Consider the following 25,698-nt stretch of genomic DNA (forward strand, 5'->3'; position numbering starts at 1 on the left):
GAGGCTGTGTGGGATGAAAAGAGGCCCATACTGTGGCCAACATAAAGTAAATATTAATATGTTGTTTAAAATATAGCCGCCATCTGAGCCAGAGTCTGCTCAAAACTCTGATCAACTTGGTTGATTTAGACATTTTTTTTCAGGGAGACTAAGCAACCTATTTTGAAATACAGGGCTGGGAAAGGACTGCACTGGGCTGCTTTTTTAATGGCAAACTCACACCTTTCTTCTAACATGTAGGATCCTCCAGTCCTAAGTGTCTGTCCCATCACTACAGAAAATAAAAAGTTGAGACAGCAAGCTCTGTGCCAGCACAGAGCAGCGTACAATGCAGGAAACAGCGGCAAGCGTTTCTATATTTCTCTAGGAGACAAATGATTTGAACTTTTCTTACTCTCCTCCATAACGCACATGGCCAGATCTCTTCTTTGTGAGCCTCAAGATTATTCTAAAGCCTCTGATTAGTTATGCCAATCCTAGAAGACACACAGATGCTTTTTGAGAGGATATAAGAAATTACTTCATGGGGTTAACAAAGGCAAAGAAATTTTCTCGCAGGCTGGGGAGGGGTACAGTGGTCTGAATATTTGTGTGTCCTCCAAATTCATATGTGGAAATTCTTACTTTCCAAGGTGGTATTACTAGAGACTGGGCCCTTGGGGGGGGGGGTGGAGGGTGTAACCCTCAAGAATGCAAGCAGTGACTTCTTATAAGGGACTCCAGCCAGCATGATGGGTGCGTATATGTAATCCTAGCAGTTGGAAGGGGGAGGCAGGAGGATGAGGAGTTTGCAACCAGTCTGGGTTATATAGTGAGACTCTGTCACAGATAACATTGGCTGGGTGGCTGGTGGCCATGCCTTAAATCCCAACTCTCAGGAGGCGGACCTTGGGAGGATCATAGTTTGAGGCTCAGAGATGATCCAATGAGAGTCAATCATGAGGATCTTATGTGAGCCCTAGAAATAAGGAGTTTTCTCCCTCCAGAACTGGGATCCAGAAACTTCCAGGGTTTAGTTCATAAAGAAGTCTTGCATAGAGCTTTTACAGGGCAAATGACATAGCTAGCAAGATCAATAGAAAGCCCACGGATTGGGAGAAGATCTTTACTAGCCATACAACGGACAAGGGTCTCATATCTAAAATATACTTGGAACTCAAAAAATTAAACCACCCAACAACAAATCCTCAAAGAAACAACTGCCCAATAAATAAGTGGGCGAAAGACTTAAAGAGAAACTTCTCTGAAGAAGAAAGAAGGATTGCCAATAGACACATGAAGAAATGCTCAACCTCCCTAGCCATAAAAGAAATGCAAATCAAAACAACATTGAGATATCACCTCACTCCAGTTAGAACAGCAAAAATCAAGAACTCTAACAACAACAGATGCTGGAGGGGATGTGGACAGAAAGGAACCTTACTTCATTGTTGGTGGGAATGTAAACTTGTTCAACCACTTTGGAAAGCAGTATGGAGGTTCCTCAAAAGACTTCACATAGATCTCCCCTATGACCCAGCAATCCCACTTTTGGGCATTTACCCAAATGTTTACAAACAAGACCACACTAAAGCTACCAGCACAACAATGTTTATTGCAGCATTATTTACCATAGCTAAGATATGGAACCAACCCAGATGTCCCTCAGCAGATGAATGGATCAAGAAAATGTGGTATATATACACAATGGAATTCTATGCCTCCATCAGAAAGAATGACATTGCCCCATTTGTTAGGAAATGGAAAAACTTGGAAAAATTATATTAAGTGAAGTAAGCCAGGCCCAAAGAAACATAGGTCCCATGGTTTCCCTTATTTGCAATATCTAGTATATGTATGAGTCAAGCGGAAAAGGTCAGATAATGTGAGGTCAGGAAAATGAACCCTTAGATATGTATTTTAATGTTTTTTTCTTTCATGCATGTGTTTCTAACGCATTTATAAGATTATCTCTTTGTTGCTTTGTATGTCCCTCCCCCACAGTATAACCTCTGCTTTCACTATATTTGATGTCAGTATAACTTGTGGAGGAGATGGGGAAAAACCAGTTGTTTAAGGATACAGGTGGACCTGTTGCAACAATGAGAAGTACAAGTTGTCATGTCCAAAACGAGCTTTACAACATCAGTGCGGTGGGGGGGGGGGAAGGGGGAAAGGAGAAGGATTGGGATTGGGGGGGAGGGGGTAGGCTGGGAAGGGATGTGAAGGGTAAACCAAAGGAGGAGGGTGCAATGCTTGGTAAGAAATGTATGCATTATCCTGCCCATGTAATTGTAACCCCTCTGTACAGTATGTTCACAAATAAAATTAAATTAAATTAAAAAAAAAAGAAGTCTTGCATAGGAGTCACAGAAAGCAGAGCCAAGATGTGGAGAAAAAGAGATTAAGATCTACATGCATTAACCATTGGATCTAACTATACCTGGGACCCAGAATCTCCTGGAATGTTAAATCCTATCACCTAATAACCTCCTTAAACAAGCTGATTTTCAAAAAAAAAAAAAAAACAGCTAATGCTTAAAAGTAATAAACAATGAATTAAAGAAATGCCAATAATTTTACCATCATGGTAATTATGGTTTATATTCAAATGCATCATGGCTTCATCACAGCCACATAAATAAGATGGACATTTTTCTTACCATACAGAAGTCTAGGAGGCATCTAGGGCCTTCATTATGACAAAGTATTCTTTTTTTTTCTTAAAATGCAGCTTTTTTTTTTTTATGATCCAAGCCAGCAGTTCAGTCTCCTGCTCTCCTGTGTTTTCTCTCCACTGGAAGGAAGAGGGAGTCAGAGGAAGTTGCATACAGACTCCTGTAAGACCTTCCTGAGATTGCAGGGTCAGATAGGTGGATTAAAAGAAAAGCCTAGAATACTCCTCCTGCCTTTCTTCCGTCCCTCCCTTTCTCCCTGGCCACCTACCAGATATTGGGTACCATGTTGAATGCTATAAATATTACATCCCCAGTTGTCACTTTCCTGAAACTTATACTTCTCACAAAGTCTTCTTTAATTTCTTACTTTTTTTTTTCAAAGGCCCAACTTTAGATGGTGGCTGCTCCCAGGATGAACACAAGCTTTCCTTTGCAAAATGTAGGAAGCCAGCCACCACCAACTTCTGAGAGCCAGTGGCTTAGTCTGCTGAAACCCATGGCTACTGAACCAGGAAAAGGACTTCTCCTTTGCTTATACTTTGAGCATTGCTCATGTATGTGCATGAGCTTCCTTCACTTTGTCTTCAAAGTGGAACTATTGCTATAAAAGTTACAGATAGGTTAAAAATTAGATGCTATTCCTAAAATCACTTATATTGTATTTTCTGAATAGAGAATATTTTTTTCTTCCTAATTCTCTTTAGGAGACTGTTTTTTTTAACAATGAAGGTGTATTACCTTTTTAAAATTGTTATTAGTACTGACATTATGAACTCAGCACTTGACATTTGATAGATGGGCACTCTACTGCTGAAGTTACGTCTCCAGCCTTTCTTTGTGCTAGTTATCTTTGAGTTTTATTTCTTGCTTGGGCCACAACCCTTCGGTTTATACTTCCCCATATAGCTGAGATGACAGATGTGCTCCACCCTGCCCAGTTTTTTTTAAAATTTATTTTTCTGTTGAGATGGGATCTCTTTAACTTTTGCCTGGACTGGCCTTCAGTCTTGATCCTCCTGCTCTCAGCCTCCCAAGTAGCTAGGATTATAGATGTGAGCCACTACACTCAATGAGGATATACTACTTTTATATTTAATAATTTACTATAGAAGAATAATGACCTTTTCATTGTAAGAAATGAGGCCTGATTATTATGAAGTACTTAAACAATTGGGAAAACTGAAAAAAAAAGTTGTTTTTACAGTATCCCCAAATGATTATCACGAGGTGGGTGATATATCTCACATCTTCCTAAGCAGATGCAACAGTGACAATGTTTTCTCCTCCAAAAATTAGGGTAAAATCTGGATCTGAATTGCTGCAATACCTGGGAGTGTTTAGACTTGTAAGACTGACACCAGAGATGGGTGGAAGTAGGGAGAAGAGGATGGTTGTCAGGTTTAACCTCAACCAGCTCCATTCTCTGTGACACTCCCTCCTGAGAGGGGCTTACATTGCAAACTGGCTTTGCCAATGCTGCTAGAATTCTGCAGCAATCACAGATGGTATCATTACACAGCCAAATCACCAATCCTCTGATGAGGTTCCCTAAATATCAGGAAGCATCTTTTCCTGGAAGTCTTCACCAGATCTTTCCTCCAATCCTACGGCCTGAGCTCCATCATTCTCCTAGGCCAGATTCGGGGGCAGGAAAGATGGCTGGCTCCCAGCCCATCTCCCTAGAATGAAGGAAAATGAAATTCTTCCTAGACAGTGGACGACTCCACCTGGAACCCAAGCTGGAATTCCTTTTGCAGCCTCCAGAGAGGCGGGATCTGAATGGATATCAGGGGACTATGTGGGAGGAATGAGAAAGGAAAAAGAGAGCTTGAAAGCAGAGGCAGGCACAGACATATGAACACATTCATACATACTATTTTTAAATAAAATAATACATTCAATATCACTTAAATTTAACATTAGAAAAGCAAACTAAAAGTTGAAGGAGTTGCTGATCTTCAGGTAAATCTTCTTTCACACAAAGAGGTTTATTTCTTTAAAATTCCCTCCTGAGGAAATAAAGTTCACAAAAGAAATCAAGAAAAATATTAAAAGGTTTGAGTTATTATTTTAGTGATGTGTTTCAATTTTAGACGATATTGAATGACTCATGGCTAGGAAAGCTGGATACATTTAGACTTGTGCTTCTATCTCTTCACCCTTCACCTCCCAATTCAATACCATCATTTACAAGCTTCACATTCTGCTATGGAAATATTTCTTCTATCATTCTTTAACACCATCAGTTCCAGATCCAAATGAATTACATTTTCATGATAAATTCTTTTTTGGACTGTTGATTCCTGAACACTTTATTATTTTTTAAATCTCTAAATTGACTGGTTTTCACTACTGAATAACTTTTCTCAGAAAAAGATTTATGGAGTCTGCTTGAGTGTTTTGTCTGTGACTCCTCACTGGGTCTCATCTTGGATGGGTGAAGTAATCTTGAGTCACACTTACCCTTGGAAATTCTAGATGGTACTGCCTCATATTTTGTACTGAGTGCTCATTATCAACCTTAGATGCCACCTTAACTAAGTTCCTTTACTTTTCATGTCCTTAGCTAAAGGACTTTTAAAAAAGTAATGAGGATACCTATCATTGTTGATCATTTCATATTTGTTTTTCTTGTTCTTTCAGTGTGCAGATTCAGTTCCTCATTTGGTCAGAGTCATTTCCTTATTCCATCTCTTTGTCAATTAATTCAAATCAGAAACCTCAAAAGCAAAAGGACTTGAGGAAAACGTAGGTCCAGGGTGTTTGGACTCAGAGTTCCAGAGGTTGAGAAGATGGGGAGTTTATATATGTAACTAACACCAATTTATTACAAAATAGTAAACATCCTTCTGTAGGAAATTTCCATTGTGATCTTGAGAAAGAACTGTGGCTAGAGATGATAGAAGATAAATAAAATAATATAAAAACAGAATAGAAATGTCTATAAAACCAAGAATCCAATCACCTCTGAATGTGCATCACCATATAATTATAGTGCAATCATAATTACCCTGGGGTGCAAGTATCTGTACATTCCAATACTTTCCGCTCAGGGTAGAGAAGATCCAGGCATGGCTCATGTTCCAGGCAGCACCGTGCATCGTGTATATGCACTGTTCCCTTAGTGGCGCCCAACTCCATTTTGAAAAGCCCTTCAATGTTGCTTTCACCATGATCCCCCTCTTATTTCATTTATAACATATCTGGGCTATCCTATTTGCAGAATCTCTATGCTAGCATCAAATAGGCTCTAGTTGCTCTGTGCTATTCATATGCATTCACTGTATTTATCTGAAGCAGTTTTTCTATGCCTACAATTTTATCTTGAGCTATGTCTATTCACATTTTGGCTATTTTTTAAATTTTTTGAGGGGGGGGTCCAGTCGTGAGGCCTAAACTCGGCCTGGGCGCTGACCCTCAGCTCTTCAACTCAAGGTTAGCGCTCTACCACTTGAGCCAAAGCGCCATTTCCGGCATTTTCTGTTTATGTGGTGCTGGGAATCGAACCCAGGGTCTCATGCATGCAAGGCAAGCACTCTACCACTGAGCCACCTTCCCAGACCTTGGCTATTTTTTACTTATTTATCAGTTGCCTTATAATGCTATTTTGATCATGAATGTGTTTACATGACTGAAATATTCTGCCCCCATCTAAAATTTTTATCTTCTTCCATCATTTCCTTTTTTGGCCTCAGTATATGCTAAATTTTGTTTATTTTTTGTGTGTTTATTGGTTTGTTTTTGCTGGCACTGGGGTTTGAACTTAGGACCTCAATCTCACTCAGCTTTCTTGCTTAGGTCTGGCACTCTATAGATTTAGCCACATCTCCAGTCTTGCTTTTTGAGAGATGGAGTCACTCAGACTTTTCTGCCCGGGTTTGCTTTGAACCAAGATCTATGTCTCAGCCTCCTGAGCAGGTAGGATTATAGACATGAGCCACTATCTCATGGCTAGTTTTGTGTTCTCCTTAATCTTTTATAATCAAAGCACTCAATTAGATCTAGAAATTCTCCAGATATTGGCAATAACAATTTCCAGGGGGAGCACAAGGTTAGAAACTATTCTATATTAAAGCCCATCTTTACTCTCCTGCCATTTTTCTTTTTTACAGTGTAGGATTGTTAGTGCATCAGCAGAACACCCTGCCCCTGCCCAGACATAAACTCCGCCCTGCCTATTCACTGGCTGTCTTTAGTGACCTGCTGCACAGGAGTACCTCTCACCTCTAGCCTTGTGACGTCAGCTCTGCTGGCAGTAAACCTCTTTGCTCTAAGTGACTGTGTCCATGTGGTCTTCAGGGCTGGGTAGTTTCATTTCAAGGATGTCAGGTTGTACCCATTTCCTTGCTTGATTGCTCATGAAAACTTTCTTTTTGGCTGGTTTTTATTCATATGGATATTTTGAAAGAGAAGAGTCTATTTTCCATCATTGTTTTCCTCAGAAATCTATACTTCTTTTTTCAATTTTTGTAAAGTCAGGAAGAATTAGCTCCATTTAAAAAAATCAATGTTTATGCACATGAGATTAATTTAAAATTATGAGCTGTTATGTATGTGGTGGCTAACATCTGTAACCTCAGCTATTCGAGAAGCAGAGATCAGGAGCTTTGAAGTTCTATACCAGCATATACAAAAACTTTTCAAGGTCTCATCTCAGTAAGCAATCCTGTAATACTAGTCAGGAGAGGCTGTTGGTACTGAGGTAATGAGGCTAGTCACCTGAAAAACTGAAAGACCTTATACGGAAAACAAAGCAATAGGACTTGGGGGCATGACTCAAAGGTAGAGTACTTATCTAGCAAGCTCAAGACTGAGTGCAAGCCTCTGTACTGCCAAACTTTCAATTTCAATGCAAACATTTTTTTAATTCTAGAATTTTAACGTTGGAATTGATCTAGAGTCCTGTGTTTTAATCCTTACTTAAGTCAGAAATCTTCCAATACCATCCTGATAAAGCCTCAGCTCTCTCTGTGATGGGATCTATACCAATGCAAAGCCTTCATTCAGCAAATGGACAGCTCTCAGCTTGTAATTATCTTCCTATGTTTAGAAAATAAAATATTCTGTTTTGTTCCCTCTTTCCTTTCTTCCTCCCTCCCTCCCTTTTTTCCTTTCTTTCTTTCCCCCTTCCTTTCCTCCTTCTTCCCTCCCTCCTTCCTTTCATTCATTCTTTCTTTCCTTACTTTCTTTGTTCTTCTTTCTCTCTTTTCTTGAAGTACTGGGGTTAGAACTTAGGGTCTCATATTTGCTAGGTAGATACCCTACTGACAAGCCACCTCCAGACTTTTTTTCCGTAATGGTTATTTTAAAAATAAAGTCTTCTATCCTGCCCACAAACACATGTGGACTGCAGTCTTCCTATTGTTATAAATATACTCTCAGAACTACTGGAGTCACAACAATAGAAACGAAAATAGAAAATAAAGAATTATCTCAGCACAACAAAATTTACTTCTGCAGAAGGGTGCAACATCAGCCAAAAATCTGACAAGCAAGCATGCAGAGCACTCAGGCTACTCTGATATTTATTACTAACACAGCAAGCCCGCCCCTCTGCTCAGATTGGCTGAGCTCGGGTTCACAATCTTCTTGCCATTAGCTAAAAGTGATCATTGAAAGACTTAGAAATCAGATTAACAGCACACAAGTAGTCCCATAACCTACCCACACCCCTGCTATGTCTTGAATGATCTAAGGTATGACTTCTGAGGTGTGTCTTATTTCCATCTTGGAAAAATCAGTTAAAACATAACTTTGCATTTCAAAAACCCTTCTAACGCAGCAATTTTCTTCCATATATATTTTTCCATATATATCATAAAAATACTGTACAAAGGGGTTACAGTTATATGAGTAGGGTAATGAGTACATTTCCTATCCAACATTGTTACCTCCTCCTTTGTTTTTCCCCTATCCTTCCTTCCCCACCTCCCCAACTCCTTCCTTCCCCCACCCCAAATTGTAAAGTTCATTTTCAACATAGTGTCTTGTACATCTCATTGGTACAATGGGTCAACCTATATCCTTATTGAAGCATTTTTTATATCCCCTCCCCAAATTATAAAAATGTATATACAAGATGCAGGACACCAGAATCAAATACAGTGAAAACAGAGGTTATACCACGGGGGAAGAACATACAAAAGAAACAAAAGAATCACATAGTGCATTGTAAGTACCTTAAAAATAATAGCAAGAAACCATTTGTGTCCCTGTCTTGGGGTTCATTTTGTAAAGCAGGAGCTTTTAAGCAACACATTTTGAGAAAAAAGACAGTTTTTTCTTACACTATTATTTTGCTTCCACTTTCCACTGTAGCTCAGATGACATTTCTTCAGGCTGGCCTCAAACCATGATCCTCCCAATTTCAGTCTCCTAAGAAGTTAGGATATGTGGCAATAGCCAACGGTGTTCAGCTCAAAATGTGCTTTACTTAATTTTATCTTATAGTTTCAACTTTGTTCTGCTTACCATGGGAAGCCTTCAAAGTTTGTCACAATATAGAGATTCTCATATCCTGAAATGAAAAATAAATAAACAAAAGATAAAAGATTTGAGGTTGTTTACATGGGTAAGAATATTGATCATAAAAAAAGAATATGGGGGCTGGGAAGGTGGCTCAGTGATAGAGTGCTTGCCTTGCATGCATGAGGCACTGGGTTCGATTCCTCAGCACCACATAAGCAGGAAAAGGTGAAAGTGGTGCTGTGGCTCAAGTGGTAGAGCTCTCGCCTTGAGCTGAAGAGCTGAGGGACAGCGCCCAGGCCCAGAGTGCAGGCCCCACGACCAACCAAAAAAAAAAAAAAAGAATATGGATCATAATGATAGATGTAAATTGTTTGCTATGTGTGTGCAAATATATACATCAAAGCACGTGGTTTTAGCTTTAAAAGTGCCCATTTAACTTTGTAGTACATTTTTACCTGAATTTGCTGAAACTCTACCCAATTCTTGTTTAGCACTCATAGATAATTGCCCCTACACGTGTTGGCAGCCTTTTCAAAACATGAAATGGAGTGCTGCTGATATCTGGCCATTATCACCTCTCTCTTTGCCTTTTAGGCTGCTGAACGAGCACATGTTGAGTGAATGCTGTATTTCCCATTGGCTAGGCCACTTGGCAGGGGAAACAGCTCAGGGGCACTTCCTAACCTGGGCAAGTCTGCTTGGCAGCATCAAACAACCCATTCAGATATTCTCTGCACAAATAACTGTTCTCATAGTGGAGTGTCCTATAAACTCTTAAAAAATTCTAATACTTTTGAACAACTGGATTCTAGCCTGGAACAGAACTGTATTTAAATTCTGCAGATTTTTTTGTGTATTATATGAGTTTATGTTTCCTGAAAATTTGGCAGCTTCTGGTAGTCTTTGGTTCTTTGTAGAGTCGATGTTCCAGCATGAGAATTTGCTAAGAAACTTGCCTAGCATTCTTAGTCTAGTTAGGAACCACCAAAGAGGAGGCAGCCAAAGCCAAGCACAGGTGGCTGTAATCCTAGCTCCTCAGCAGGCTGAGAGCTGAAACCAACTTAGACAGAAAGTCCGTGAGACTCTTATCTCCAATTAACTACCAAAAAGTTAAAACTGGAGCTGTGGCTTAAGTGGAAGAACGTCAGTCTTGAGCAAAAAAGCCAAGGAAAAGCAAGAGGCCCTGAGTTCAAGCCCTGGCACAGAAGAAAGATGAGGAAAAGGAGCAGAAGGAGGAAGAGGAAAAAGGAGGAGGAGGAGGAGGAGGAGGAGGAGGAGGAGGAGGAGGAGGAGGAGGAGGAGGAGGGGGGGGGGGATCTTAAGGGTGGCATGGAGACCCCAGATGGTAATGTGAGGGATCCCTGACTGTCTCCCAGGCCCACTTTGACCCTGGTTGAAGATCAGGGTGCTTTGCTCATTTTCCTCACAGCCTCCAAAATAAAGGGTGACATCAGAGCCTGGCAATGTCCTTATAGACCCTTGAGTAGGGTTTTGCTTTTTGATCAACACACACAAACTTTAATTCATCCTCATTCAATCCCTTGGTGCAAAGATCTGTGCATAGAACCTTAGTTCCCTTTGCCAGAAGACTGGGTTGAAGGTCATGAGTTCATTCCCCGCCACCCCCCCTCCCCTCTCTTCTTATCTCTTTTCTATTTCTGACTTTGGGGAAGAGGCAGACATCTTTCAGGAAAGCTCAGAAAAGACCTACCTCTTCTCTAGACTGGTCCTTTCTACCCTTCCTCAGACTGATAGGATCAGAGGCCATACCTTCAATGCATGGCAGCTTCTAGGCAGCTCTTATCTTGCTGTCTGACGTTTTGGGAAATGAAGGTTAAATGGCCCACAGTGATCAAAATAGGAAATAAAATTTGATTTAAATCTGGATAATCTGATTCTAGGACATAATCCTGAACTGTGTCACCTGTGAATGAATCAAGCCGCTCCACATAAAACCTACATGCGCAGGCAGACTCCTGGGTGAGTATCTCCTGTAGTTCTTGTTACTCTGAGTGGAAAACGGGGTGGGGGTGGGGCCAGGAAGCTATCCATAGGTGGCCAGGATGCTGGCATAGCCTTACCCTAGTTGAGTAAGCCTAATTGCCTTTCCATTTGGGGCAATGAAGTAGGTCGCATTACACGAAACCCTCCTGCTAGGACACCTGGGAAAGCAGTAGGAAATCGAACCCACATCCCTGTAAATGTCCAAGTGAGATAAAAAAAAAAATGGAATAGGAAATCCCAGGAGCAGAAAGTAAAAACTAAAATCCAGAGTACAATCTGAAAACTGAAGCCTGGGCTACCTGGGGGCCTGGCTGATGTCACAAACCCTGCTATCCGAGGTTGACTAGTTACTCAGATGGAAGGAAAAAGTGATATTCTACATAAAAAGCTTGATTCCTAAGTGAGGGGTAAAAGTGAGAGGAAAAATCCAACCCCACCACACCCCAAAAGACCAAGGCAATGACAGGGAGGTTTGCTTTTTTAAATTTTTTTTTAATTTTAATTTTTGCTGGCTTTGGGGCTTGAATGTGGGGCCTGGACACTGTTCCGAAGCTCTTTTTGGCCCAGGTTAGTGTTCTACCAATTTGAATCACAGCTCCTTGTCTGATCTTTTACTGGTTAATTTGAAATGAAAGTCTCACAGACTTTCTTGCCTGGGCTGGCTTCAAATCATGATCCTCAGATCTCAGCCTCTTGAGTAACTAAAATTACAGGTGTGAGCCATCAATGATTAACTCTTCATTTTTTTAAAATTGTTATTATAAAGGTAATATACAGAGAGGTTACAGTCATATAAGTCATGTGAGTTTTGCATTTTTTGAGTGAGCTTTACTGGGGATATTTTCTGAAGCACCACTACTACTGGCACTAACTTGAGGTTAAAAGCTACACCTCCTGCCAGGCACTGGTGACATATTCATATAATCCTAGTTCCTCCAGACTCTGAGACCTGAGGATCATGATTCAAACCCAGCCTGGGCAGGAAAGTCTGTGAGACTCTTATCTCCAATTAGCCACCAGAGAGCCTCAAATGGAATTATGGCTCAAAGTGATTGAGCACTAGCCTTGAGCTGAAGAATTCAGGAAGAGTGCCCAGGCCCCTGAGTTCAAGTCCCATGACCGACAATAACAGCACAAAAAATTGTTCCTCTTTATGTGGTGCTAGAGACTTTGAGGGTCTTAGAGGTTCGAAAGTTCCTGATGCACAGTACAGACAATTTTAGGACAATTCATGGGCTAAATTAGGACACAAAAACAGAATTAGACCATGAAATCTTCAACACTGCCTCAAATTAAGATTTGAATAATCTCATCTAGAGTGGAAGAGCCAGGAGACTTTAGCTGATGGATGGGTTAGAGTGGCAAGTATCAAATAAGGCATTCTCATTCCTCATGCTCAGGGAGGGGGCGGGGAAAGGTGGGACAGACTTAGGAACAAAAGTAGAGTACCTGACAGAAAGATGGATGAAGTGCTAACAAGACACACAGGACTAATCTTCTCAGCCTGCGGTTGTCAGGAAGACTTCCTGACATTCAAGGTAGGCCAATTTGAAGAGCAAGCTAATTATTAGCCAGGAGTCTATGTGATACCAAGTTATAGTCCCAGCACTTGGAAGACGGAAGCTGGCTAATTTTGAGTTCAAGGACAGCCTGAGTTAGAGACCCTGTCTCAAACTAAAAACAAAAAATGTTACAGGTCAAGCAGAGGAAAAGAGACTCAGCCAGAGGGAACAAAAGGGACAAGAAGGTGAGGCTGAAAGGGCATGTCAGAAATAGAAAGTTCCCTGCAGAGCAAAATGAAGGGCAGAAGAATGGGCACGGAGTGGATCAAGATCAATAATTTTGTGCATTGTCTTTCTATAGCATGCTAGAAGGCTGAAGGTACAAGCAAGGCCCTGCATAGACATGCCTCTGATTGGTTAATACCTCAATTATTTAATAAGAATTGTGGCTCAATGCAGTGACCCTTTGCCCTTTGTTATTGCTGTGTGGAGCCTTTCACATTTGGTGGTGCTTAGACCAGCACATGGCCTAACAGAATGTCCTGTGTGAGGTGAGGATTCAGGGGGCTAAACCGATTATCTGTGCTGCCAAGGAAAGCAGTGTCATGAGAACTGCACAGGCTTCAGTTTCAAGCCTGGGCTCTGACATTCCTTAGTGAAACACAATTAATCTAAGCACCCTGAGCTTCAGCCTCTCTGTCCATAAACAGGGTAGAAAATGGCATCTTCGTGTTTTGATCCCAGTGGGGAATATGTGGCATGACAGCTTTGTTGGCTCACTATTTTGGAGTTTTAGGCCAGGGCTGACTGGTCCCATTGCTTTGGGCCTGTGGCGTCACAGTATACCACGGCAGGAGCACATGATGAAGGAAGCCTGTTTTCCTTGCGGTGGTCAAAAGGCAGAGAGAGTCAGAGGAAGGGATAGAGGGTTTCTCCACCCTTCCAGAGCACAGCCCAATGACCCCTCCCACTAGGCCCACATCTCATAAAGTTGCTACTAACTCCAAAGAGTACCAAGCTGGGGACTAGGACTTGAACACGCAGACCTGGAGAAGGCACTTACCAGAGCAGGACATGCTGACAGTTCAAATGCATACCAAGATCCAAAAACTTAGCAGGAACAGAAAGATGTAAAATATCATTAAATAGACTTTTAAATATATTGTCCAAATGATGCCATTGGATTGTATCAGTACATTCTTTTTTTTTAATTTAATTTTATTTTATTTGTGAACATACTGTACAGAGGGGTTACAATTGCATGGGCAGGATAATGCGTACATTTCTTACCAAGCACTGCAGCCTCCTCCTTTGTTTACCCTTCACATCACTTCCCAGCCTCCCCCCTCCCCCCCCAATCCCCATCCTTCTCCTTATCAGTACATTCTTAATAATCTTAATTTCCAAGAATCCTTTGGGAAAGTTTAAAATTACATGTGTGACTTGCATTGTATCACTATTAGACAACTCCCCAGACCTGTTTAGGTCTTCTCCAACCTGGTTTCCCTGCAGAGTGGAATCCGTGGCACTGTGGGCTGTGGCCAGCAAGCTCTGCAGTGCTTGAAAGGGCTAGGATTTGGGAGTTCAGAGAAGGACAGAGTTTCCTCTGGAAAATGGGTCAGACAGGCTTCCCAGAGAGTGGCTCCTTACCCCTGGGGATAACTAAACGTCTGCCATGAAGGCTGTTGTAGAGTAAGAATCATAAGGGCAAAGGCACAGAGAAAAATACCAATTCATTGCTTACGAAGCATTCTTTATGGGCCCCAATGCAGAGGCTGGGAATGTATGGAGCAAGAGGCAGCATGGAAGGATGCTGGCCCCTCCCACTCATGAAGCAAATCCAGGAAGTTCTATTGGAAAAGTAAAGAAAGACCAGGTCAAGAGAGCTGTGAACAGGAGGAAAGGCCCAAACAAGCTCCTTTAGACCTCACTGACTTATATGGACTTTCACCCCATTTCTGAGAACTCTGCCATCATGGCCCATGGCAAACTTTATCTCTGATTACAACCACACTGGGAATTACCAAGCACATTACATTTGGGATCCATAAAGCGGGTAGGGATTAACATCTGAATCTGAGGCTAAATCTCAACCTCTGAATTTCAGAAGGACACTAATGCTCATACCACAGCACTGGTCATCTGTAGAATGGGGTTGAAGATGAGTTGCCATTAGGCACAGAGTCCATGAGTAGTGGCTTAGGAGATGAAGGAGAGTCTAGATTAGAGTTCAGGCAAGGGGAAAGGATCTAAATAGATCGCAACTATTTTCTTTTCCTCCTCTGCCCCTTCCCCACCTCCAGTGCTGCAGATTGAACCCAGAGCCTTGTCATTGCTGGGCAAGCACTCTACTACTGAGCCACACCCACAGTCGTTGGTTGTTTTATTTTTGTTTCTCAATATGTATCCCAGGCTAGCCTGAAACTTGCATTTTCCTCCCTTAACCTCTGGAGTACTGGGATTATAGGCATGAATGATGAATGACCATGCCCAACTCCTTTTCTTAGTAGTAGAATCTATGTAGTGTTCTGGCTGGAAACAAATTCTGTTCCAGCCTCTCACCTATCAAGTTGCAGTCCTGTAAATAAATTGGGCCAATATGCCAGCAAAGGCTGGTAGCCTCACAGGAACTGTTTTGAAAGGGTTTTGTCTTGTCCTTTCCTGTTGCCCTTTTGTGGGATACCATGTCAGAGACAGTCAAATTTAATCATGAGAATGACACTAACAATGTAGAGAGAGCACAAGGGGAGCTGAGGTTGAAAACAGAATGTTGGAGATATAGCTCAGGGGTAAAAAAACACCTGCTCAGCAGATACGAGGCCTTAGTTTCCACTCTCCTCAGCACACACACACACACACACACACACACACACACACACACACACACACACACACACACACACACATGTACATACATTGCAAATGTGGGCATTGTAAGAAGCCAGCACATGTTAGAAGGACAGGGAGGAAGTCCCCAGGACCTGCTGCCTGCATGTGCTCTGTCCTCATATCTCTATCAGTGTCCTTCCCCCTAAGGAGGACATCGAGTCACAAGGTTGCTATCCTTGACAATGCCCAGTCCTTTCCTAGCTTACTGCCATGGCTGTAGGTGAACTCTGCCTAGACTTCTCCCCCACTGCACAGCTTGTTCCGTCTCCTGTTCTGGTCTCTGCTCAAATATCCTCCTCAGAGAGGCTGCAACAATAGCTGGAGAACTCTTGCCATAAGTGTTTCTCATATGGAATCACAACCTGTGTCCACATTCTCAGATATCTCTGGCTATGCTTCTACATGAAAGCTAAACAGAGCGGTCTGCTTAAAGACACAGGAAATCAAGTTGGAACTTAAGTGTTGACAGTCATCTATCCTCAAGAAATTCTCTAACGGGAGGCCCCTGAATTCCCACATACAGCGTGTTATTCAAGACTTAGGAAGATGCATGAGTGACGCATCTACCGAGAGCAGAAAGTCGGGGTTCTATGGTCACTGCCAGCCATTCAAGGTGGAAGTATCAGATTCTCTGATCCTATTTTCTGGGAATTAAAAAAAAAAGGTCATAAGGTTGTTAAACACCACACCCACACTTCCCAATCTCTCTGGCAGTTCTTCTGTCCATGTGAAAATGCTACACAGGAACTCCATGGAAATTCTTAAGTGGAACTTTTGGAAGTTACCATTTGCTTTCCTTCTTCTTTCCTATGGGATAAAATGTGGATTCAAGAGCTAGATAAGATGAGGTTAAGCAAAATGAACCCCAAATAGGGACACTAGTGGTTTTTTTCTTGATTGCTATTGTTTTTAATGTATTTATAAGGTACCATGTGATTTTTTTTGTTGCTTTGTATGTCCTTCCCCCACGGTATAACCCCTGTTTTCGTTTTGTTTTGTTTTGTTTTTGTCAGTCGTGGGGCTTGAACTCTGGGCCTGGGCGCTGTCCCTCAGCTCTTCAGCTCAAGGCTAGCGCTCTACCACTTGAGCCACAGTGCTACTTCCATAACCCCTGTTTTCACTGCATGTGATGTTGGTATAATTTGGGGAGGGGAAGGGAAAAAACAAAGCGTTTAAATAGGTATACAGGTTGACCCATTGCAACAATGAGATGTACAAGACGCTATGTTGAAAAAACAAACTTTACAATTTAGGAGGGGGTGGGGCAGGGGGAGGGATTGTAGTTGTGGAGAGGGGAGGGAAGCCATGGTAGGGGAAAAACAAAGGAGGAGGCAACAATGCTTGATAAGAAATGTACTCATTACCTTGCTCATGTAACTGTAACCCTTCTGTACAGTATTTTCATAATAAAAAAATTATTTTTTTAAAGAGCTAGATCACCAACAGCTATCTTGGACAAAGTGAAAGCTGTATGATAAAGTGAAGTAATAATTAATGAACAAAGAACCTGGGCTCAGAATATCTGCCCTGTGGGAAGAAAAAACAGTCAGTTATTGAATAGTGTATACCATAGCTATTTTTATTTTTCTGTCACAACCAAATCTAATTCTGATCCAGGGAGTTTTCTATAGTAAATGTGTCTGCAAAGCTGCAACCAAGACAGTATCATCACTATAAGGAGACTAATAGAGGTTTGAATTTCATCTCAAAGCAATAAAAAGAAAGTGGACATTTTTTTTAGTAGTGAAGCAAAAGGACAAATTTCACAATTTCTTTCTTTTGCAACATCACTGAGAAGAATGGACCGGAAGAGGTAAGACCAGAGGCTTGCCCTGGAGCTGTTATTCTACCTTCTAGACCATCAGTGTCTCCTGCTGAAAAATGGACCCAACCACAAAGACCTGACTGGGATTTGTGAAGAGCTGTGAGGTTCTCAGTCCAGTGTCTGTTCATAGTAAACAGTCTATACTTGGTAGCTGTTGCTATTGACTGCTTGGTTAAACATTCAGATTTGCCTATGCAGGTATATTTTTCTTCGTCCTGACTAGTCTACTGAAGGTTCTTAGTACCTAGCACAGCGTATTATACCTTTAGTCATAATTAAGTCTCCCTAGACAGTGCATTCAGTCTCTCTCCTCCTACCCTCCCCCCACATCCCTGGCCAAGGACTTGAATGCAGAGCTTGGTCATTGTCTCTGAGCTTTTGTTCCTAAATCTTGTGCTTTATCACTTGATCCAAGCTCCACTCCCAGCTTTTTGGTGGTTAATTGGAGTCTTGCAGACTTTCCTGACCAAGTTGGATTCTGCAATCCTTAGATCTCAGCCTCTTGAGTAGATAGAGTTACAGAATTTTTATTAAAAACTATACTTAATGGTTTTTAAAAGCAAAATGAAAGACCACAGATCTATATAGACATCCCAAACAGTGAAGAAAAAAATTTTTAATCAAAGTCTTGTAACTTTACTCATGCGCAAAGAAATGGTCCCTTAGCAGTGCTAACAACTTGGTCTGTGATGTAAATCGAACACCCTGTGTATTTTTTCAATCAGACTTTGGAAACATTGAATGGGCTCAATGAAATTCCAGAATTAATCTGTTCCAGTCTCACAATATCCATTGACTCATCCAAAAACTCCTCCCTTTTCCTTTTAACAGAATCTTCTTTCTCATTCCCCTACACACACACACACACACACACACACACACACACACACACACACACACACACACACACACACACACACACACACACACACACACACACACACACACACACAGAGGCACCCCTTTTCAGTTAGAACCTAGGGCTACAATACATCAAAATAGACTTATCTCTATTCCTTGCTTCTGTCTTTTCCTTGCAGATAGAAGGGAAAGATCTTACCACCTGGAACATCTCCCAGATGAGCTAAGAAGCAGAGACGTTCCTGATTTAGGAGAGGTAGGTTGGCTCTTAGTGCCCATAAATCCTGGCCACTCATGCAGGATGCCAAGAGGACTATGTTGCTGATCCCACCAATGCCAAAATTGCAATGAGTTGACATTTATTATGCAGTTTTCATATAACAAATGATTTACCTAGAAAGAGCCCCAGACTTTCAGTGAGATGATATTTAATTCTTCTTCCAGGTTGGAAAGGCAGTGAGACTCCATGAAACAAATTAGCTTCAAATGTCATGGTTCTAACTACATAATAGGGTTTTCTTTTTCTAATTCAACTTAAAAAAAAAGAATGAATCATCCATTTAAAGTGTACCCTTCAGTGGTTTTTAGTGTATTCATAAATTTCAGCAATGCTCTTAGCTACCTACTTTCAGAACATTTTTATGGTCCATGCTCAGTAGCAGTCTTTCCCCATCCCTTCAATCTCAAGCCCCAGATAATTACTAATCTATTTTCTATTGCCATAAATTTGTCTGTTTGAAGTTTCATGTAAATGAGACAATGATAATATATGGCATTTGCATATGGCTTTCTTTGGTGTTAGTAGGACTCAAAATGAGAATCTGATGATACCTTGGATTTTTCTTCTAATAGAACTAATGGTTGTCAACTAGTGGGTAGCTCTGTATATTCACAGTCTCACTTCAACCACCCACCAGAAGACAGGAGCATACTCCAGCTGAGTAATTGGGGCCCATAGGTCAAGAAACTTGTTCAAACTCAAACATCCATTTGAAGTGGAGGCAGGATTTCAATGAGCTGTTTGACTTCAATGCCTATTATCCTAAACTCCAAGCCCCAATGCCAGAAAGCTTAGACATAACTTCTGGTTTTGCTGCCTTTTCCAATCCTTTAAACACATATATAAAAGTACATTTCAAAGATGCTTGAGAGCAAAGGTGAGTCCTTAAGGGGTGAACAAGGAAAGACAGGAAGTAGTTTGGCATCTGAGTGGTGGCTAGAAACCTAAGGCCCCAGGAATTCTGGGATTTCTAAGTAGAATGGCCAGAACTCTAACAGCCAGCACAACAGATAGGCAAATACAAGACTTGGGATGGCCTCTACAGCTTGCTGTCTAGTCAAAAGACTAACAAATAAGATTATTCATGTAGAATACCTAAGTTGATTTACCTGCACTTACCAGTTATCTTGAAAATATCAGAGAAATAGTAACCTTGCTCGTTACTCTGCTACCATGGCAAAACTCAGCCCTACACATCTAGCACAAGACTTGATAGCTATGGTAGACTTTTGGCACTTTTTGAGAAAACTTAAGGGAAGAAAGGCTTATTTTAGTTTATGCTTTCAGGAGTTTCAGTCTATCATGGCAGGAAGAGTATGATAGAGCATAGTTCCACCTCCTGGTGGGGCCAGGAAGTAGATGGTAGGAGGTAGGGGAGGAAGAGAAGAAATACCTACACTCCCAATTTCTTCCTTCTCTCCCTTCTATTTCATCTGGGCCCCGGCCTATGGAGGGTGCTATCCACATTCAGGTAGGTCTTCTCCTTGTAGCTCATCCTCTCTAGAAACGTCCTCCCAGACATACCAACAACTGTTCTCCATTCCCATAGGCAATTCTCAGTCCAGTTAAGTTGACCCTCACGATTAACCATCACAACATCATTCTCAATCTCCTCAAAGACTAATGAGGCCTGGGATGTAGCTCAGTGGTACTGTGCTTGCCTGGCACGCACAAAGTCCTGAGTTTGGTCCCCAGCACCTTAAAACAAACAATAACAACAAAAATAGCAACCAAAACATCTGGGCAGAGATGTATGGAAAACTGTCGGTATTCATGTTTCTCTCAGATGAAATGACATATATTAGAACTAAATCTGCAGTTCAGTCTTTGAGTATCATTTCTGATATTTGTTTCACCATCTGTACTGATAGCACAGGAAGCCTCTTGGTCAGGGGGTGTTCTCCTCTCCCCAATCCCCAGTCCCTGGAGACTGTTCTTGGTTGGAGGTGGGAGGCATGGGCTGAGAAGGAACAGAACAGGGGCCTGTGTAATTGCTTCTACAACATCGGCCCCTGGATGCACTCTGAATGCAGGTGCAGAGGAAATGGCCTTCGAATAAAGACAGATTATTAGGCACTTGGTTAAAATAAAGCCAGCCAATCTCAAATATTCAGATCGTCTTCCCAGGTCAGTTTGGGGCTGGAGTTGAAACCTTTATGGGGAAGACAGAGCATCACTTTTCTTTCCAAAGGAAGGCCTGTCCATCTGCCCGCTCGGGCTATTTTCCTTGCTGTTTCTGGCAGCAGGAGTCCAGGCTCCAGGCTGAGGCTGAGTCACCCTGACGTTGCCTTCGGAGAGTGCTTGTTCTAGCTCTGACTCAGCCAGAACACATCTGAAACCCACTCTGCAGACCCAGAGGGGCAAGCCAAATTCCTTAACCTCTCTAAGTCTGCGTTTCCTCACGTGCTAAATGAGACTATTAATACCAGCCTCTTAAAGGGCGTTATGAGGATTAAATGCAATAAGATATATAAAGCACTTAGAGGAGTGTTTGACATGTAGTAAGTCCCAGTACATATTAGCTATTGTTTTTATAAATTTCTTTCGGCTATTTGGAAGTGCATCCCAGGGAGACCGGACGCGGTCTTTGTTTCAGCAGGCAGAGCACATGACTGTCTTAGAGACCCTGGGAGGGAAAGGGTGAGCTATCTCATCCAGGTGTCTTCTGGTCCTTTGGTGAAGGACACCCTCTGAGAAGGCTCAGACAGAAGTCATTTTGTCCTCCACTCATGAATTTCCCTGGCCTCAGAGGAGGCAGGGGTGAGAGCCCAGGGAAGGAACCAAAACAATGGAAGATGAGGAGGTAAGAGGAAAGAAGAAAGGCCAACACCACTCAGGGGCCTGAGATCTACAGAGTAGGAATGTGAGGATGGGGAGAAAGAAGACAATGCCTCCATGTGGAGCCATACAGATCCTGGAAAATAAGTGCCCTTTTCTCCAAGCCATGTAGTTCCTCACCAAAATTGATGACGGTAAGTAGGCCAGACTTCAGAGCCTGAGCAGTGGTCTTCAGTTGGCAAGGGCTGGGTGTGTGCATCAAGATATGGACTACAAGCTAGAAGGAGGATGGTGAGGTAAGTAGACAGATGGAGTCAGGAAAGGCAGAAGCATCCATGAGCCCATTGCAGATAGGCTTCTTCAGAGGCTGAGGTTGAAGCAAAGGCTGGGATACAAGATGCTTATCAGGGCCTGCACCTATAGCTCATGCCTGTGATCCTGGCCACTCAGGAGGCTGAGATCTGAGGATCATGGTTCGAAGCCAGCCAGGGCAGGAAAGCCTGTGGGACCCTTATCTCCAATAAAATACCAAAAGAAAAGAAGACCTCAAGTGGTAGCATGCTAGCCTTGAGCAAAAGAAGCTCAGCGACAAAGCACAGACCCTGAATTCAAGCCCCAGGACCAGCATACACACCAAATAAGTGTTTATCAGGGATTAGCACCAGTAGAAAGAATGGAGGAAAAGCAGAACTGAGCAGATGGAAAAGTCAATCTGTGATACAGGCCTGACAAAGCCCATGAGGTGAGGAGGGGAATAGTGGTACTGGAGTTTGAGTTTGGGGCCTTACATTTGCTAGACAGGTACTCTACAACTTAGCCATGTCTCCAGAACTTCTTGCTTTAGTTCTTCAAATAAAATCTTGTTTGTGGAGGAGGGAGGGAAGGGATGGTATGGGAAAACAAAGGAGGAGGCAACAATGCTTGATAAGAAATGTACTCATTACCTTGCTCATGTAATTGTCACCCCTCTGTACAGTATTTTCACACACAAAAAAAAAACTCATTAAAAAAAAAGTCTTGTTGTATTTGCCCAGTCAGTCTGGATGATGTTTTGCCTATTTATGCTTCTTGTATAGCCAGGATGACAGACACATATGACATCCAGCTTTTTATTGGTTGAGGTAGGGTCTCATACACATTTTGCCCAAGTTGGCTTAGAACCATGATCCTCCTGAGTAACTAGAATTACAGGTGTAAGCCATTGTAACTAGCTTATGTTAGTCATGTTCTATAAAATATCTGCAAATACTGAATTAATAATATTGATCCATTACTCCTGGGAAAAACACAAAGTTGGGTGGGTTTTTAAGCCTCTGGCTATATTTCCATCAATTAATCAATAGATAACCTTGTCTTATGTGTGTTTCTCTTAAAGACACTTTTCTTAATACATATTGTTGACTCATTAACATTGACTTCATGGTCAATAGGACTACAATTAATGCCTAAATAAAGCTTTTCTAATACATAGATTACCCATAGTGCATACCATAGGCTTCTTGTGCCTACAAACACACTCTAGCTCTCCCCTCAAGCTATATCCAATGGCAAAATCACCAACAAGAAATACAAAGATATGGGGCTGGGGAAGTAGCTTAGTGGTAGAGTGCTTGTCTACCAAGCATGAAGCCCTGGATTCAATTCCTCAGCACCACATAAACAGAAAAAAAAAAGAAAAAAAGATGTAAAAATGAAGGCAATAGTTTATAGATACTTACTTCAGTACAAAAACTGGAAAAGAAAAACACAAAACAGATAGTATACTGCCTTGCTGGACCTCACCTGAGAACAGGTATAGTGGAGAATTCTAGTTTTTATCCATAGTGAAGATCAAAGTACTAGGATGATTTTGTACAGACACAGGTGCATTTTAGTGAGCAGGTGAATTCACAAATGTAGAGTAAGCTAAACTTGGTTTAAAAAAAATGCTTTCACTCATACTCTTTGCATTCTGGGTAATATTGATGACATCATGGTCATTGTGCTGGACTGCAAATGGACTTTTTCCACGAGGTGAGTTTTTTAATGAGTTTTCAGCACCTGTGCCACTTTGTGATGGAATTACATTTGCAAGCCTTTGGTGAGTCATTCAAAAATGAACCTAAATATTTGTTTGTTCCAAGTAGATAACAGTTAAATCAACCAAAGACAGTATACATAACTATTTCAAATTCCCAACCTATGTTAAAAAATTCAAGAACTTTCATTCCATTTCCTTCTCCATTATGTCTTCTGATGGTTATTAATGCCCACATCTGGGTTTTCTCTGTAATTCCCTTCTAATTAATTATAGAGGAGAAAGAAGGAAGAGTTGCTCCAAATATAACATAATTGACAGCTAATGCTTGCTCACCAAAGGGGCCCTCCACACAGAATGTGGACTGTAGCCCAAGGAGAAGCCTGTGGTCCTAACTTTTTGTCATCTTCAGAGTCCTGCAAGGACGTTCTAATTCACCTATTAGAGTACCTAATCTTCCTTATTGTTTAAACCATGATGGTGGCAAAGGTTTGCTTTTCTTAGACTTCACATTTATCCCTGTGTTACCTTTGTCCATAGGGAGCTAGATGGACAGATGGGTTAGCTGACCTCAAGTCCAACAGTTTTGCAAGATTCAACTATACAGCATCTTCTTTCTGATCACTTATGGATGCCACTTGTCAACTTGTAAGTTATAGGTTTCTATGACTTGGGCTCTATCTCTGCTGATTATGAGTGTAAGCACCACTGCCTCTGTGTGTGTGTGTGTGTGTGTGTGTGTGTGTGTGTGTGTGTGTGTGTGTGTGTACATGATTCATGAGTATGTGACTGCTGACAATCTGCAAAACCACATTGGCGCTAGGACCTGCCCGTTCAACCCTGGCAACTGTCATATTGGGCCAAACCCCAGCTCTACTGATGGAAGCAAGACATGCCATTCCCAACAGCCCGCAGAACCCAAGATAGCACCTTGCAAAAGCGCAGTCTGGTCCAGAGCATCCTAACAAGCAACCCACCCATTAATGGATGGAATGTTCAAAGTACACACCGGGCCACCTATTTGGCTGATTCTTTCACGGTTCAGCTTGGGGAATTTGTTTAAAACAGCTCCCTCTACTGGGCAATCACTAACTCTAAAGTTTTTGGTGTCAAGTATAAGAAAAGAACCAAGAGGCCACCTGAGGAAACAGTTGATAGAATTCTTGAGGAAAGGTTTCTGTCTGCCATAAGACTACTATGGGATGTTTCAATGGGCTCTCTTGGTTTTTGACAACCCTTCCTGGGTGATATCCAAGTTATATCCTTCTTTATATATTAGTAATTTGTTATCCAAGAAAAAGACAATAACCTTGACATGCCTTCTCAGAGCTAGAAGATAATGTGGTTGTAGCATATTACTTGGAAACTACTAATAATCTCATGTCCAGCGTCACAAGAAGTGAGTACACATAAGGAACAAGTATTGAAGAAAGTAAACCCAGAACATGTACAAAAGGGACCCTTCCAAGCCAGGCACCAGTGGCCCATGCCTATAATCCTAGCTACTCAGGAGGCAAAAAAGTCCCTGTGAAACTCTGATCTCCAATAAACTACTCAGAAAAAGACAGAGTGATACTGCAGCCCAAGTGGTAGAGAGCTAGCCTTGAGCACAAAGAGGCTTAGGGACAGTGGCCAGGCCTTAAGTTCAAGCCCTCCTGACAAAAGTAGGGTGGGGAGGGGCTTCCAAAATAAAGACAAATACAAAACACAGGCTGCAGCTATCCTGGTCTTATCTGGAATATCAGTCAGAGCTCAGTCTCATGACCTCCAATGTTGGAATAACTACAGACTCAGCACTGACTCAGATTTGGTTCTTTCATGCTTCATGCTCACTGTTCTCTCTTGCTACAGAGGTAGGTCCAGAGAGAGCTCTAGAACAGGGGATAAGACAGAAAAGCCCTTGAAGAAGCCCCTTCTCTCTCTATAGAGCTCAAGTGGTAGAGGTGTCAGCCCATGGGGTGTGGTCACTGTTAGGAGTCCATGCCTGTCATCTGCTATGGACCACACAAACACATCTCCTACGCTGGGCTTCAGGATGCCCTCAGAACTGCCACAGGGCTGCACAGATGGTCAGAGCAGACACTATTGATAAATATTGTGTGACTGAATGTGGCTTTAAATATATTAGTCAAGTAGGCCTTCCCTTTTTTCCAGACTCACTCACTTAGCTGCACACAGCCATCTTCCTGCTGCAGCTGGTCTGTCAAGTTTATGGCCTGGAGGGACAGAAGGCATGGTCCCCACCAGGGAACACCTGTCTCAGTTTCCTTTCCTGAACTTCTATCTCTCCAATCAGATAAGTCCTTCCTCTCCAATCAGATAAGTCCTGTCTCTGGGGCGACAGGAGTAAAGGTAGAGGGGAGGCCAATGGTGACACAGTGGTACATGGGACTCTAGCTGAGGTCTCCAAGCATGGA

At 41.9% G+C, this 25,698-nt stretch overlaps 1 long non-coding RNA gene across 1 annotated transcript; it reads left to right on the top strand.

Annotated features, from left to right (window-relative positions):
• Positions 1–10,981: 10,981 nt before the first annotated feature.
• Positions 10,982–23,921, top strand: LOC138820666 (uncharacterized). Its single transcript, XR_011369941.1, has 3 exons — positions 10,982–11,105; positions 18,386–18,462; positions 23,822–23,921. It is a non-coding gene; the product is annotated as an uncharacterized lncRNA (long non-coding RNA).
• The last annotated feature ends 1,777 nt before the right edge of the window (positions 23,922–25,698 follow it).

The sequence above is a fragment of the Dipodomys merriami genome, unplaced genomic scaffold, assembly GCF_024711535.1.
Source record: "Dipodomys merriami isolate MVZ:Mamm:240054 unplaced genomic scaffold, mDipMer1.0.p SCAF_9, whole genome shotgun sequence".
In the NCBI taxonomy this organism is placed as follows: Eukaryota; Metazoa; Chordata; class Mammalia; order Rodentia; family Heteromyidae; genus Dipodomys; species Dipodomys merriami.